Source organism: Amblyomma mixtum, chromosome 7 (genome assembly GCF_055824585.1).
Source record: "Amblyomma mixtum isolate Tamu chromosome 7, ASM5582458v1, whole genome shotgun sequence".
In the NCBI taxonomy this organism is placed as follows: domain Eukaryota; kingdom Metazoa; phylum Arthropoda; class Arachnida; order Ixodida; family Ixodidae; genus Amblyomma; species Amblyomma mixtum.
In genome coordinates, this window is record NC_143018.1 from 84542917 (window position 1) to 84560906 (window position 17990).

The 17990-nt window shown below is 42.7% G+C and overlaps 1 long non-coding RNA gene across 2 annotated transcripts in view; it reads left to right on the forward strand.

The window, feature by feature from the left end:
- Positions 1-17639, forward strand: part of LOC149336675 (uncharacterized) — a 39943-nt gene extending 22304 nt beyond the window's left edge. Inside the window, exons 2-5 of one of the 2 annotated variants that reach the window (XR_016284313.1) lie at positions 8691-8991; positions 12787-12901; positions 14169-14491; positions 16957-17639. This is a non-coding gene — a long non-coding RNA (uncharacterized LOC149336675). Of the gene's footprint in view, positions 1-8690; positions 8992-12786; positions 12902-14168; positions 14702-16956 lie in introns of those variants that run through there. The other variant, XR_016284312.1, reaches the window with a different exon arrangement.
- Positions 17640-17990: the final 351 nt, after the last annotated feature.

Consider the following 17990-nt stretch of genomic DNA (forward strand, 5'->3'; position numbering starts at 1 on the left):
ACAGCAATATAGAAGATAAAATAAACGGTAAGGGACCCAAGTACTGATCCTTGAGAAACCCCGTAACCAAGTGGTACGGTAGAGGAATCAGCGTCATTAATGCTGACAAATTCAACACGAGAAGGAAATCCACAGATCTAGTTAAGAACTGCAGGGTCATTGTTCAGCACACTTAGTTTATGTATTACCAGTGAGTTATTAATTTTATCGAATGCTTTAGCAAAGTCAAGAAATATGCAGTAAAGATGAAAAAGCGGTGTCCAAATAGAAGTGCAAGTCGTAAGTGAAGGAAAGTTTAGGGTTTATGGGTACGTTGAGGACTTGCGGGGTCGCAGCGGAGCACTAGAGAGACGACCAGCGTGGCAGGCTTCTAGTTCCGAACTGCCCGTGCCGGGCGTGTGCCCCCAGCACACGCTGTCCATCTTTATTTTCCTGGTTCCATCTTTATTTTCCTGGCGCGCTGGTACCGCCGATCTCAGCGCCTGCGCTGTATAGCGTCGCCGGGCGCTATAGGGCCCCCCGCCTAGACGGAACGGCGAAATGGACGCGCCGACGAAGCAGAGATGGAGTAGCCACTTCGGCAAGCAGGTCTGCAGGTGGGGCAGCAACATCTGAGGGAAGCTCCTGGGGAGGTGTCTCGAGGTACGCGGGCTTGAGTCGATCGAGGGAGACGACCTCTTCACGACCACCGAGCAGGATTGTCGCTGACTTTGTCGTCCGGCTGAGGACGCGGTCCAGAGCGTTCTCTTCTGCGCGAGCCGGCGTTCTCCTGCGCGTACCCACCGCTTCGTCATCTTCCGCGTGCCAAAGCGGTGGCGCTAGAGGTATTTAACATACCAAAGCGACTCAGGCTATGAAGGAAAGTAGTTGAATGTCACAAGAGAAAAACTTTAGGAAGCCAAGCTCTGTTATAGAGAAGAAATTGTTATGCTCCAGAAAATTAACAAGATGTGTAAATATATCTGCCATTATTTTGCGTGCTATTGATCTCAAAGATATGGGTCAATGGTTGGATGAATTCAGATTATCTCCGGCTCTATGTACTGATGACCACAGATGTCTTCCAGTCTTCAGTAGTACACCATGATGATACGATAGTGAGAATATGCATTTCATGATGGCAGAACTATACTCTTTAGCATTCCATATAAATTTGCCATTTATACCATCAATTCTGCTAGAAGATGTTAGTTTGAAATCGATAATCGGCATGACGCCTTGTAAGTCGAACATGGTGGGATCCATTGCAAAATGATTGCACAGCTGGAGATCGGGATGTCAGATAACATTGGATGAAGAAGGAAACAACTTAACGAAGGTATAATTTAATACAGTAGCACAGAGGTGGTCGGGAGCAGGTTCGCCGGTGGGTGCAATAACGACACTTTATTGGCGTTTCCTGTTTTTAGGGGTTAGTAATTAAGACGAGTGAATGCTCTGCTAAGCATGGTAATTGAATCTGACTCCATCGTAAAACTCATGCTTCCCGTTAATTGACGGCGGCTACACATCGTCGAAGTTGCAGCACGTTGCTCATCCATGGGTCCGTTGAAGGTTAGCACATGTTGCATGCAGTTGTGGGAGTGCTGTCGGCTCTGCATACGCAACTGTGGCGAAGCGTAGCGAGTCACGTGATTCAAGATACCCACTGAACACAGTAACGTCTTTTTGAGATCTCATATACGTCTTCGCAAGACAAGCGAGACATCTTGCCGACAGAATAAAAACCTCTACAGACATCTTAAAAACATCGTCTGGAAAATATTACGAACGTCTTATGTTTCTAGCAAGGACATCTTGAAACATCTTGTAGCTTTCCCGTAGCATGGCTAATGCACCACAAATTTTGGGATATAAGACGTGCAAGCTGTCCACAAGATGTCTTTTATAACGTTTATTATTCTTCTTTAAACAGCTACATTTAGAAATATAAGGCATTCTGCGAGACATTCAAGGTCTAGGCAGGACTTCTAATAACATTTTGTAGCTCTCCTATAACACTGCAAATTTTGGAATACAAGACGTTGCACAAGACCTCAACAAGATGTTTTATAACGTCATCTATACTTTTCCAAACAGATACTTATACACCAGTTAAGAAATTTAAAGCATCATGCAACAGCTGCTCTACATTTTGTAAAGAAAGTGCCCCCCCCCCCAAAAAAAAAGGAAGTAAGGTACTTAAATGAAAAATGAGTTTTAGTCATGCTTTCAGCAGAATAAAGTTTTATTTCACAATTTTAAGGAAACAAGAACAGACCATATACCATGCACAGTTGTGCACTTGCACAAGACTGCAAACACATATGCAAACACGAAGGCAAACACATAAGTTCTTATTTTTATTAAAACTTGAGTAACCTGTCATATTAATATTAAAAAAAAATACAGTAGCAACCTGTTACAGCAGAGCTGCACTACAGCTTACAACTATACAGCACAAACTGCTATGCAGAGTATTAAATAGCACAGGGGCCCATTTACTCAGATTGCAGACTAATACAAGTCAAGAATGTATACAAAAGTAAAGTGCACATGTATTTCAGTGCACATATCACAATGTTGCACTCACAAGATGCTTTCAAGGCACAGGTTAATTTGCCAAGACCCTGCTAAGGCTTAAGAAACTGTGTGCACAATAAAAAGAGACTGCAAAGCGAGATTTGTTTACAGGGGCTTACAGGCAAAACAAGAGCAAAGTTCACATCAAATTTGAAAACATTGGAACTGGCTTGACAAACGCTTCCAGCAAGAAAATAAGGCAGAGTATAAGTTATGCTTGGAGGTATTCTTACAGAACAGTATCACATTTTGTCCAATGGACAGGTTCAAATACACAGATCAAATGAGTATAGACCCATTCCAGCACTTGTGCAATTAGCAACAGTTATATATATAGATGCTGGAAATGGCTTGGCAAAACTCAATTTCACTACAATGGACGGCATGATAAACATACATTTATGCCTAGAGCTGTTTTTCCACATAAGTATCAGAGAATGTAGGCAGAAAGCCATTCTCCACTAAGGCAAGACTAAAAAGAAAAAGTCAGCAAAGAAACATTTGTTAACAAAAAGAAAAATAGCTACGCCTAGAACTGTTCTATATCAGTATCACAAGTGTAGCCAGGAAGCGATTCAAGTACTAAGGCAACAACTAAAAAAAAAGAAAGCAAAGCAGCATTTGTCAACCCTTAACATGACTAGAACAGCTTGGAAAAAAAAATCTGCACCTTTCAGGACAGGGGTTCGAGACACAGGGGAGGCACTTGCTGGTGAGGTTGCACAGACAAAAGCAGCTCTGTCTAGAGCTGTTCTAATCAGTACAACGTTATGTGGCTGGGAAGACATTCCCCCACTAAAGCAACATGTTTAAAAAAAGAAAAGGTCTTCAGCTTTCAGTACATGGCTCCTCACACGCAGCATCCAGATCAGGGGCTCGATAGAGGGGAGGGACCTCCTGATGTAGTCCTGTAGGGGTGTCGAGAATTGCAGTGCTAGGTTAGTGTTCTGGCCATTCATAATGAAATTCATGATCAGCATAACTACAGCCACTGAGCTCAAGGACAAGCCCATCTCTGAACACTATAGCATGCAGTGAGATGGAGAAAGACTACAGCTGACAGTATCATGATTTATACCCATTACACTTCACAAAAGTGTCATTCCGAAGCAACTAATTTAAAAGGGTACGTTGTTGGGAGAGTCGGTCAGGCATATCTTCAAAGCATACTGCACACACAAAAACAAGGACGTGGAGGTACAGACAAGCGTAGAGCAACTAACAAGCAACCAAAGCTGCTAACCCACACAGAATAGAGAAAAGTGCTCTTTTAAACCCGAATGCCATTTAAGCTCCACAAGCAGAGGTCCACAATGGCAGCCACCTTTTTCGTACGAATGAGCACAATATTTCATGCTGGATTTGCCACCTGCTGCCACTGAACAAAAACTATGGCATTAAACGGGCATAAAAGTTACAGCTGCAGAAAACGGTAGCACTGCATCCATCCCTTCTAAGGCATGTAGCCAGAAATTTTTTTCAGGAGGCACCAAAATTGATAATTTTGCCAAGCAGGAGAGGCGAGGAATACCCATTAGGAACACTGACAAGAGAGCATAGCATGCCCCCTATGGAATAAGTCTGCCAGGGAAGCTGCAGTATTTATTTCTCTACTGAATACTGTAGGCCTAAGCCAAGCAAAAAGAGCATATACAATAAAAAAAGCAGATGAACGTCAAAAGCAGTTAGACCAGAAAATGAAAATTAAATAAAAAAGTAGAAAATTTTCGTACCTTTTGGCTGCATTCTTGACACGGGCTGAACAATTTTTCAGCCATGCCATTACACCATCTTGTATATCTTTTAATGTCGCTTGTGACATGCTTTGCATCTGGCTCACTGCTTCTGCAGATAAACAGTAAATTGTGGACATTTTTAGAAATATATGTACATTACATGTCATGCTTAAAAGGAATACGAGAAATGATTGAATTTGCTCCTAATGCGGATAAAAGTAGGCTTCACCGTGAATCAGAAACACGGCATCAGACTTCCTCTCGAGCACTTTGTGGTTTATTTTTCCCCACTTCTGGAAAAAGCTACTTTTCTCAAGTTACAACCTGGTTTAACCATTTCTCGTGTCATGTCAGCAAATACCTGCAACAATTTTTTTTAAAAGTGCAGTCGATTTAATATTCTGAACAAGAAGTGAACTGGAAATCAAATTCGGCTCACTTAAAGGAAGCCTTGTTATTACACTGCAGTTCATATTACAGATTCCTCCACACACTTTCAAGGTAATAAATGTTCAGTTGAAACAAATTTCCATTACTTTTTAATCAATGGTTTGGCACCTTGCCGCAGTCATGGCTGGCTATATAGCTGTATGAATTTTCATATATTCTAGTACTATTGTGATTGTTGAACAAAAGGAAATCAGGCTGTGTACAGGTGTGGCACTATTAAACACACAGCCTTGGACACACGAAGGCACACCCTTGTCACATGGGAGCATGCCATGCAGCCTGGTCTGCAGCTCATCTCTAGCGATGACGACCATGGCCCAGCTCTGCTGCAGTCCGACACAACCAGGAGTGTGATAAGCAGCGTGGGACTGGGTCAGTCTGCTGCTGAATGACATGCATTCTCTTCAGATGCCTATACTCTACATGGAGAGCCCAAGTTTACTGTGCTGCAACGACTACAAGGTGGCCTTGGAAATGCAAGAATTAAATACACCTATTACACCAAAAATTAAATACACCTAAAGTACAGCCACCCACATAGTTGTCTAGAGTGCTGGATCAACAAGCTCTAGTGAGAATTATTCATCACTGTCTTAGTGTATTATTTTTTCAAACACCGAGAAACTAGTTAAAATCGTTGCAAACATCTACGGACAAAATTTTGTTCTCTACACCACTCATAACTGACAGCATTGTACTCTGTAGTGCGTGGCTCAAGTGCTTGCAACAGGTGTGTGGATGACAGTACAAAAATCTCCCAGACTGTGGCGACTGAATGTGCAAATTTTAAAGCTACTCCATTTTAGTTTATAAGCTTACTAGTTGAAATGGCTGACTTCACTTCTATTATTCACTATTACTGACAATACCTCAGTTCATTTTTCTAATCTGAGTATTTTTACTCCTTCACTACAAACACTTCACCATTCACCCACCATAATCTCGAATCTATTTATTTTGCATTAAAAAAGTCAATTAGAACACTCCAACCAGATGAGAATTTAAGGCATACCGGTCGTATGCTTCAAAAATAAAGATAAAGGTGGATCTTTCCTGGTTATCCCTTTTTGCTTAATTCAGTGAAACTAAGCCCCATAGAGCATTCACCGGAGTTTAAAAATATCAAACCCAGAAGGCTCCCATTAGCAGAGAGCCATGTTACCTTGTTTGCCCCATGAGGCACTAAATATACAGTTTAACATTACTATTTCACTAAAGAAAGAGGCTAAGGACTGACTCTGAACAACAAAGAAAAGGCGCAGGTCGGCAAATGCTTTTTTTCCCCCTTTTGGCCGTAGAGGCTGAATTTTTGGCCAAGTTCATTTGTCAAAAGCCGTGCCAGTATGCGCGCTGTCGCTGAATGCGGGTTGTTTCCGCTAGTACTGGCAAGCTGACTGACCTGCATAAAGAACCCGGTAAGCCAGAAAAACATCCATTTTTCGAAATAACCACAGCTGTGTACCTGCCACTAAAAAAATTCCTCATACAGGTATCTAAAGCATCCAAATGGATTAAATAATAAGGGAAAGTAAAGCTGCCTCAACGACAACAAAAAAGAAAACTAATGCACAGATGAAATATGCAAGACTAAGCACTGCTTGCATTATTTTTAATGAACCACAAGGTATTGATTTCACATTTATAGGTAAATGAGGTTAGGTATGGTTGCTGCTGCCAAACATTACAACTCAATTATTTTCATCTTAATTGCAGTGGAGTGGAAGGTGCAAGCACAAGATGACATCTTTGAGCATACTCTTCTCATGTGCTTGCCAGTCAACTTAAGAGGCAAGAAATCTGCCTTGAGCTTGTTTCCACTGCACTGCACACAACTTCCGAGACAAAGTTTAATACTATCCACTAAAATCTAAAACTCATGTGCAGCTCAATTGACTGATGTGACCTGCATGCAAAAAATGTTTAAGCAAATGAGTTTAATCACACCATCTCAGTACACAGTGCCTGGCTCGCCTCCAGCTTTTTTTCAATCTCAACGACATCCTGTTCAGTTTTTAGAGGCAGCATGGCAATGATGCTGTCTGCACAACCCTGGTGCACTTCTTTCACAGAAAGCATTTTCTTTATAGCCCTGACTTCCTTCTTGAGAACACACAACTCTCGCAGGACGAGCAGAGAGATATCTGGAAAAGCAACAATAAAGCCATAAAAATGGGCGCACAAACACCTCCAGAATGCGACTGTCCTCGCTCACAAGGTTCTGTATTTCAAATCAGTGAACATTTGGGTTTTTTTTAACACATGCATGCCTTCCGCTCCATTTTTTTACCTGCTTGTTCTGAAAATATTAATAATACTGTAACTGCAAACAGCAGACTATTCAATACGCAGCCAGGCATTATTAATTGATGCTGCACATTTGTTGATGGACTATGCATCTGCATGCTGTTTTCGGCCTCCATCTTATGCAGGAAGGGTACAAAGCTAGGTCACATGGAGTTGCCAAGCATGTCTTGAAACCTATTGGTGTTCAATGAAGCTAAGAAACCTGAGAGCCCGTGGGTTAGTCTACGAAATGCCCCTGCCGAGTCACCCTTGGCTTGCAAACAGAAAAAAAGCACAGTAATGAAAGACCACAAAATGAAATTTGGTAGTAAATTGGTTACATTGTTACACATACCTTGTGCAGAGCAAGGCACCGAAACGTCTTGGCCACTACCAGGAGGTGGCTCCACAGGTGACTGCACTGGCACTAATATTTAAAACGCACAAAAATCTGTATTTCATCATAAACTTTCTCATGCAAAGCAAACTGAGGAATCTGCTCTGATGTGAATGTTTGCCATCAGTAGGCAGCATGTGGTAACCCTTACTCTGTGTACTTTTGCAATTCTGATGCTCTACAGGTCATTAAACTTTCATTTGTAAACCTGCTCCAAGCAGAGAGCATTATGTTTTAGGTGTGTTTTTTGCAGAGTGTGATACTTCCTTGTCACAAATCCTTGAAGAGAGCTGCACTGCACTTTCTTGACAAAGCTGAAGTTTTGGTTAATCTTGCATATTAAGCCTCCTTAAAATGTAACCTATAATAGCAAACTACCCTCCTGTTTGGGCTTAGCTCTTTCATGTTGCGTACTGCCAAGCACTTTAAATATTTTTATTACCTGATGGCACTATATCCAAGCAATTAAATTTAAGACAGAAAGCTTTAACCATTTGTTAGGAGCATGCAAGCAACTACCATTCTAACCTGAATGGCCTTGATGACTTGGAGGAGACTGAGTGGCAACTTCTGAACCGCGTTCCTCGATAGGCTCTGATGCCACGAAATGGGCGTGACATGAATTAAACTGCCCCTGGAGAGCCTAGCAGAGCCAGCAGCGTGAACGGGGGGGCTAAAACAACGAGAAGCACGGCTTTCGTAGTCCGCGAGCGAATGAATCCGTCTACAGCATGCCAAACGGCATTAACTGCGAAGAAAGACTGCTGTCGCTCACTCTTCACAACAAATCCTCCGAAAAAGATGCAGCTGACAACTCAGGAACGGCCATTCACATAGTAAAGAAAGGGATCCCGCTCATTATCAATGTTTTCCTGGCCGATCCTATGCCTGCAGTGAAACCTTTCGGCAAGCCGCATTGCTTTTTCCGGACAGAATGACGAAAAACCTTTGCCCACTGCCTCTTCGGTTGAAGCAATCGTAAGCGTAATGGAAGCTCGGCGTCGCTGCAACGCGTAGACGTCGTCCTCCATTGTCGTCAAAGCTGGCGAAACGTTTCCCTCCAAACATGCCTCCAAACAGCGCGCGCTGGATGGATGGATGGATAGGAGCGCCCCCCTTGAAACGGGGTGATGGCAATTGCCATCATGCTAACATGTGACCACAGTGCCTCGGCCAATGTGAGGCTCGATCCGGCCGCGCGCAAGGAGACAGGAACCGGAAAGTTCAAAGCTTCTCGCCACTTTTGCTCTCTCTCGTCAAAGGTGTGTGCGTGCGGGCGCGAAAACTATCACTCCTGTAGTTCCGTGTTCGGCGAAAGTAGTGCGTTGTATGTGCGTATGTTCACGCTCATTGGTGCGAAATGCAGCGACTGTAACTTATGTCAGTGTTACTGTTTTCCCAAGTCGGCAGCGTCCGCATAAGTTTTCTTCTTTTGAACTCCGCGTTCGAACTTCTGGCGCGCTCTTTGTTGGAGCAGTAATAACAACAATACGGCCGGGCGTTGTCAGAGAGTGCTCGAACGCTGCAAAGCGACTTATCAAGAGAAGACTGGCGGCTGAATTGGTAAGTCAGTGTACTACAGTCATTGATCCTCGACTACGAGAAAAAAAAAAAAAGAAATGGCCCATCCACTACGGATCTTGCATCTGACTTGGCCAACATGTGATCCCTTTGAAAATCCTGTGTACTAGTGTTGAAAAGTAGCGTTGTATATCTAACTGCAATTTCGCTGTTCGTTTGATAACCGCCGCGGTAGCTCAGTTGTTACGAAGCTCGGCTGCAGGCGCGAAAGACGCGGGTTCGATCCCGGACGTGGCTGCTCAATTTTGATGGAGGCGAAATTCAAGAGGCCCGTGTACTGTGCGGTGTCAGTGCACGTTAAAGAACCCCAGGTGGTCGAAATTTCCGGAGCTCTTCACTACGGCGTCCCCCATAGCCTTAGTCACTTTGGAACGTTAAACCCCAATAAATCAACAAATCAAATGGTAAGTTTGATATATCGGGACTGTGCTCCAGGGTCGTCACTAGGGTGAACGGCATCCGGTGCGGTAGTTTGTGCACCCCCCCCCCCCCCCCCCCTAATTTCGAAAATGAAAATTGTTTTTTTAGGAAACGAAATGGCATACTAACTGTCTTACATATATCGCGGTGGACATCCGAACCGCGTTGTAAGGGAAGGGATAAAGGAAGGAGTTAAATAAGAAAGGAAAAAAGAGGTTCCCTATGTAGTGGAGGGCTCCCGAATAATTTCGACCACCTGAAGATCTTTAACCTGCACTGACATGGCACAGTACACGGGCGCCTTTTGCATTTTGCCTCCATCGAAACGTGGCCGCTTCGCCTGTTTTGCTTTGGAAGTCACTTTGAGCCATTACGTATGAAAGGTATTGGACCGAAGCATCGCATGAAAGACCGATTTACAAAATATATGCTCATGCAGCCAAATAGCCTACAGGAAGGGGCACCCAATACACGTACCCCTATTGACATCCCCTTTGCCTGCACCTATATGACCATGACAAGACCCCAAGACCCTTCGGCGACAACACATTCCGGGTGCTTAGCTGGAAGTGCGTCGCCTCAGCTTGTGTAAATGTGTAGGTGGGTGAACAATGTCGGAAAATTGAGCAATTACATAGGCCATATCAGTCACCTGAAGGAGCACTCGAGAGTGGCCCATGTAGTGGGAATATAGCTTTTTAGGCCCAGTGAGATAGGCACCACAGGAGGACAAGGTAGCCTGGAAGGATGTGGACTTTCCAATGACGGCAGTCATAAACCAGCTGCTCATTTGTTTGTGACGAGGAGAGACAAGCGCTGGCAAATTGGTATGTGAGCTAGCTCCGCTTGCATGCAGCGGCATGTGCATACTGTGTTGTTGATGCGCGAGCAGGCAGTACGGATGTGTCCAGGACCTAGGACAATGTAGTGTGGATGGGGAACTAAAGATAAAATGGCAAAAAGACAGCGGTGTCGCAGTGGCAAACGTAACATAAGGTGGAGCAATTTCCCAATCGCTTTTGTCGGGTCAGGCCTTTGCAAATGTAAGGACCCCAGGGGGTCTGCGCCTGGTCCCATGCTGTGTGGCTCATTATGTATCACTGGAGTTCTACTGCCTTGAAGACCCGAACTGTCGTCGTTAGGCCTGGAAAATTTAGAACTTCCCTGGATCCTACAGAATCCTCACAACCGTGCTAGAGGCAAACCTCTTTTGGCACTTTACTTTTGTGAAAGCCATATAAAGGAGAGTATGCCGGTCAATGTACGGTCGAGGCGTTCAGTACAGTCGATTCGAGGAATGATAGGGTGTGTGGTCAGCGTGTATTAGTTGGAACAAGAGCGGAGGACTATTTTCGGCACAAAACTAGCGCCCTTATTCAGTAAATAATTGTCACATGAAGTACCATGCTGAAGGAAGTTCTCTTGCAGAGGAAAACTTTTAGCATTTCTATTAATACATTGAAAAGACTTTTGCGCGAAAATTTCATTGTGTAGTTGTAGTTGGGTTCACAGTTACTGTGATTTCTATAATATTTACTTTCTTTTTGAGTGTCTTTTCTGTAATGACTGCTTTTGAGTGGAATGGACTATATTTAATTTATGTTCGTCATACTTACTTTTTGTACATTATTGATTATAAATGTCTCCCCTGATGGATTCTGCATTTTTATGATGGATTCTGCACAGAGTTTTGTTGAAACAGATTTTATTTTGCTCAAATATTGGCACAAGTGTTGTGCACAAGTTCAAACATCATGTTGAATCGTATTCAATCTAAGTGGTTTGTATGTGTTTCTTCCTTAGTTTATGATTTGGTTATTCGTAGTGCATCGCTATCAACTTTGTTGTTATGGGGTCAGGGGACGCAGCCAGGTACCGGTTTGGTACCTTTTGTTCCCGGCCCTTAGTTTTCTGTACTGAGAACTAAAATGTTAATAAACTCAACTCTATAGTTAGCACATGTTATGGCGATTAGGTTGGTATAGTGTACCTGGCTGTAGAATCAGTGATAGCGACCATCGACTTATCACCTAAGCAGGACATCGGAAAGGTTCCAGCAGGTTGAAATCAATGCGATATAAAGGTTCAAGTGAATGTCAGTAGGCTGAAGAGCGCAAGCTGGTGATGCAAATCGCAGGAGGCAACATAACCTCATGTGTTGCGGCACAAACTGGTTCTTAAAAAATAGCTGCACACCTGTTTGTGCGTACTCTACACACCAAGATGGCCAGCGATTGGCAGGTATTTCCTCAAGATGCCCAAGCGAAGTCACTAGGGCAAAAGAAGCAGCAACTCAGACCCATTAGAGTGGATATTGCGGCAATAGTGCTGTCTAGCAAATCGTAAGGAGGAATTGTTTTCCGAGTCGAGGTCTGCAATTAGCAATTGTAATGAGAGATCACGGCGCTGTTCGTGGGTGATATTGAGAAGTTCTGGTATGAGGAAGAGAAACTTAATATGGGCCCCCTCATTGCAATCGGGCGGTACAGGGTAAAGGTCAAGCAGCCTAAGTCGTGGTGATGTACGTGACGGTGAGCGACTACTCTTGCAAACATAAGGCCCGATGCCAAGTCAGCCCGTATCGCTTTTTTTTTCTCTCTTTAACGAAGAAAGCCAGAAGAGCACAAATGCTGGTCAGGACTGGGAAATGCCAACTGAACAGAGAACCGTGAAAATTGGCAGCAGCCTGAGCAAGCACCGAGCACTCACATTCATTGATGTACATTAAATAATTCCGCTGAGCAGGTAGCATAGTAGTGACGAGTTCATGGTTCTGCCATTGTTTGGCTAGGACAGCGCCAGCACTGTGTCCGCAGGCGTGGATGTGAACTTGAGTTGTGGTTGATGCATTGAAATTGAAAAAAATTGATGGCAAGTTGATGGATTGATTTTTTTTCATCGTACACCTCAAATTTTCCAAATAGGCACAGTGCATTACCAGTAATAACTCCTACTATGATGGCATAGCATTTGAAGTGCTGTTGCTATGCATAAAATTTCAACCTAAATCCCAATGCATCGAAACCATATTTAAGTGGTCTTTATTTGCAAAGATTCTTGTTATTGCTAATGAGTTGCAAGAAAAATTTTTTGAGTGGAAGCTTCAAAGCTTCAGTTTTCTGCATGCATAAAAAAAGCCCATGCATGCAAATATCAGAGTTGCCTGTTCTGTTGTTTCATGAGACTTTCTGCCTTGCAAGTGCAGTAATTGCTTCTGTGCTATTTGTGTGACTTTTCCTATATAAACGCGTTTTTTGGTCACCTGCATTAGGTTCTCAGTATTTTTTACAGGGCACTAGGTTCTCAAGTGAATGCGATTTTACTGTGGGCCTTTTTTCATCTTCCCACTGTGCATAGCAAATCTATCCTGCGTGCAAGACTTATTGGGTATATGCTAACTGGTTGTGAACCTAGCCTAGAAGCTCATACATCCAAAACAAGGTGACGCACAAGAACATACCAGCGTCTCCAGGTATGGTGGCGATATACATACACTTTACCTGACTTTATTAAGTGACAGAAAACGAGTTCACTAGTGCTAACTGCGAGATGCTTTTCTGACTTTCGAGTGTTCGGATACCTCTAACTTCTCTTCAGCACATGCCATCTTTGTGTGCTCTGTGCCGTACTAGCTTGCCCAGATACAATGTAGACTAGGTCCAGCTTCCAGGGTTTGGAAATGAAGCTAGCTTTATTAGTAGCAGTAGTAATAGTAGCACAGCAATATTAAGTTGTTCTAGTGACAAGTCATTTGTGCATTCTCATGAAATGGATTGAGCAGTTAACTGTACACATCTTTAATTTTGTTTTTTGTCGCACTATGGCACATTGCCCTGTTCATTTTTGCAAGCATGGGAGTGTGTAAACAATCGCTAGGAGGCAGTGGCCCCGATTTCCTGGAGCCATGTTTTTTGACATCTAATATAAAGTCAGCATTTTAGTTTTGTTGTAAGTTTAGATGTTGCAAATATAGCAGCATGAAATCTACTTCTCTGTTAAAAGCATACTTGAGTGCAGAGCGATAATAAAGGAGTAATTGCTCATTGGCGTCCACCCAAGCGCAGCCATACGGCTACGAAGGAAAGCTACACAGCTTTCTCAGAAACTTCGTAGTTAAAGAAAAATTCGTCCTGGTCCATGGTTCGAACTTGGGACCACAACTTCACCAAAGCAGTCGTTCTACCAACTGAGCTAACCGGGACGGTAAGCTTATGGTAGGGCGAGAGCGAATTGATCAATAACTCGACGTGGGAACAGTGTTGGTCAAATGTTTAGGGGAATCCCCTAAACATTTCAAGCGATAAGTTCTGACTTTTCCCCAAAATTGCTGCCTTTTTGACATGCTAGATTCATGTTTTTTGCTATCTATGCCTAATATTCACATTTCCACTCCAGTGAGAAATGCAAGAAAGACTTAAAGCAGATGTTTTGAATCTTCCACATGCCTGATTTCAGATTTTCAGACATGGCTTCTGACAGTTGCCTCTTTAAATCTCAAGAGTTTTGGCTTTGCACTCTTTTGTATCTTGTTTTTAGTGACTAGCTGGATTATTGTTTTGAATGCATATAAGAGTTTTCCGACTGGATGTAGCCCCTTGAATCCAGTCAGCTTAGTGCAAGTACCTGAATTGTTCTGCAAGCACTGGAATAACCCAGTTCTACTGCTTTCCACATTCACCTTTGGTATCCCTATTCTCATGAAACACTCCAGTAATTACCCTTCTTGGTCTTGCTTCCAGATTTGCACCGTGTGGCCTGAGCTTGTCGCAGTTCCAGTTGTGTAGATGTGGGAAGTCTTAAAGAGATATGTACGGATTGTGGTAAGAGTATGTCTGGGGTATATTTCTTTTCTTTTTTTTTTCAGGTTGTAAGCGAATCTCCTGAGATTTCCGACAAAGTGCGAAACACCACTCCATAAATCAAATTACTTCCAGCCAGAACATTGTCACTTTCTTCCTTTTACACTGCAGGCGAAACTGTTTCACTGTGCCTTGGAATTTGCTGTTGTGCGTCGGAACATTCACAGATTTGAGCAGAAGTGCTACATGATGCTTACCAACATGCAAGTATTTTTATGGATTTGCCTTGGATATCCTTATCTTGTTTTCACAGCTCCTCTTCTCCTCCATGTTGTTTTATACTTTTCCTTACCAGCCGTAGTGTTCCTGAGGTGCAGTGTTTGCCAAGATGGTGGTGCAATTGAACAGAAAAAGTTTTGTAATAATTGTATCAGTGTTTTTTACAGGTATTGTAGCTGCACAATGCACCTGGACTCTACAATAGCCCTGCTCGAAGCGTGAAAATTTGTCACCAGATTGAATTTTTTCTTTTTTTTGGATGGCACTTTACTCTGAGCTAGATGTGATCTTCCTATTGGCCTGTATTGTGCTTGGAATGGCTCACAGGGAATGTGTTCCACAGGCGAGTTGCATCAAGGTGTATATGAACTAGTAGTGAAGCTTGCCTAATATTTCATAGAACATCTGAAATGCACCTCGAGCCTTACCAGTTTCTCTTGGTAGAAGCAGTTAACCTGACCAATTGAGAGGCTATAAAAAACTGAATTTATGAGTGCAAACATTTTGGGCAAGGATTAGAAAATATTTTCCCAAATTCACTGTTCAATGTCGTGTTTTCCGTCTTGTAGATTAATTTTTTCCTTTTGCACATTCTATCTCTCTGCCCTCTCAGTTGCGGCAAACTGCCAATATGTTGTTTAGCCAATATGCCAATATTGCCAATATGTTGTTTAGGCTAGATCTGGCGGTCACTGTTTGCAAATGATCCTGTCCTAAGAATAGGAGCAGCAGCAGTGATAGCAGTAATAGTAATAATCTCTGTTCAGCTGGATGTGCTTGTGGTATCCAATTACCAGTTAAGTAGAGCTGCATGTGACATTCTGTTCTTATTGCACACTTGATGCATTACTCTGCTTATTTTTGCAGGCATTCAAGCTAACATGAGGAAAACAAAGAGAAAAGCTTTGCAGCAAAATATGCCTCAAGGCAACTACTCTGCCTGACAGTTGTTGTCTAAAACGGCATGTTTTGGCAATTTTAACTTGTAATGAATGTGGGTACAGTGGGCCACTTCAAGTTTTTTGCTAATGGTACTTCTGTTGCTGTTTTATGTGACTGAGTGGCAACTAGGCTTTGGGCTAGTGTTCCTGTAAGACATGCACATAAATGCACATAGACAAGAGTGAGTTGAAGCTTTGTGATTGTGGTTCATAAAATATGCTATGTTATTGCACTTTCATACCATTTGGAATCTTTCCGCAGAGCAATGTATAAGATCAAAATGTCCTGAAACGAGCCTGAGTTTATGCCGCGCTGCCTGAAGAAATGATTTGTCTTGTTGCTGTTAAATTTGTATAAATATGGCTGTCTGGCCACTTTATTATGATTGTTCTTTTTGAATCAGATTTGCACTCTGAACATCAATGAGAGACGGTGTATGAGTGTTCGCCGTGGTGGCTTAGTGATTATGGTGCTCAGCTGCTGACCTGAAAGACGAGGGTTCGATCCCGGTCGTGCTGGTTGGATTTCGATGGAGGCGAAATTTAAGAGGCCCGTGTACTGTGTGATGTCATTGCATGTTAAAGAACCCCAGGTGGTCTAAATTTCCAGAGCCCTTCGCTACGGCGTCCCTCATAGCCTGAGTCGCTTTGGGACGAACTCCCATAAACCAAACCAGTGTATGAGTGTCAGGTGTGTAAACAGTTCAACGGTGGTGAGGACCCAAGCTCTTAGACTGCCTGTTTCTAATAATGTAAAAAAATCTGTAGGATAATTCCGGAAAATTTTAGAATAAACTTGGAAAATTACTCATAGTGGAGTCGCATCCCAATTTAAAAGCAATTTTACCATAGCAGTTGCAGAGTCTTGCCAGCTTAAATGTGCAGTGAAGAGGAATCTGAACTCGTCTTTTTGCCGTGGGAACTCAATCCACACGTTCCGAGCATTCTTAGAAACATTGATTTATTGCCCTGTATGGCCGATTTCACTAATTAAATCGATTAATGTCTGGCTCCCGCCTTTATTTTTTGAATTCTCCCCATACGATGGGCGGAGTCGACCAATGCGTGGAGTCCCTTTCTGCCAGCTCCGTAGAGGCTTTGCTTTCGCTTTATTTTGTTTTTTAGGTTTCCGTGAATAAATAGCTTCATTCGCAGATAATATCGCCGCAAAATAAGTGCAAAGAAATAAAAATACGCACAGACTTTTTGCTTCTATGGATTACTACGTATTACTCCGCTGATGGCAGAGCGGCAAGCCACCACGGGACTGGGTGAAATGCACTCCACGCATTGGTCGACTCTGCCCACCAAACGGGGAGAATTCAAAAAATAAAGGCGAGAGCCGGACGTTAGTTCGGTTTAATTAACCTATATATGTGTTGGCATATATGTGTTGGCAATATAAGTGTTGGCAGTCGAGCATCATAACCACTGAGCCAGAGTGGCAGCTTTGAATAGAGATGGAACAGTTTGGCTGATGATAATTTTTCTTTTTCCTTTTTTTTCAGGTCGTAAGCCCATCTTCTGGTATCTTCAATGAAGTGCTAATCCCTATTCCATCAAATTGACTACTTTTGTACAAATTATTTTGCTTTTATTTTCACTGTAGTGCAACTTGTTAAATTGTGACTTAGCACTTGCTGTGATGAGCATTGTCACATTCCCAATTTGCTGTAATAATCTGTGGCTGACCAGTTTTGTACTTCAGGTTTGATGTCATGCTTTGGCATCTCTCCACTATTTATAAATTTTGCCCCACATATTTAACTTTACTTTCACCAGAGCAGATGCTCTCCTCCCATCTCACACCTTCCCTACAGGAAGGATTGCAGCTTTGTGTCAAAGTATTCCTGAGATGCACGATGTACTTTTTGCACATTTTCACGAAGATAGTTGCACATGCTCAGAGCACCTTTTGTGATGACCAAACTGACATTGTTAATGGATGCAATAGTTGGTAGAAAGATTGTAGAACTCTGACAATCAAGTGAATAGCGTCGGTGGATTGTCAGGTGTCTCAGCGCTGCAGCACGCTTGTCATGTGCATGTCATGCTATTACGGTGATTGTTTGAGAGAGTCTGCACTTTTGTGGTCTTATTTCTTTGATGAGGTTTGAGCAGTGACAACTTGCATATATCCAATTTTTGGATTTAAAACAATAAAATGAAGAAAAAAGCAGAGCAAAAGGCACACCTTGAGTTGTCCATTCTATGTATTTGTTCTATGTATTTCTATGTTCTATGTATTTGTTCTATGTAGTTGTTCTATGTATTTCCAGTACTGTGGTGTTGCATTCTAAATAGTTCGCACGACAAATGTAGTTAACCAGCTGTCTCCAGAATCTGACTTATGAACACAGGGGTGTGATTGCATCGGGAAGCCCCGTAATATATGCCGCTGTTTAGACATCGTTCTATGCCGTGATTTGCCATTGAAACTCGTGGAATAAAATTTTCTTGCACAGACGTGAAGTGAGATATATTGTGCCTTGAACTGTAAGCAGTGGAATCCATTTATTGTTTTTTCATTTTCAATGTCCCT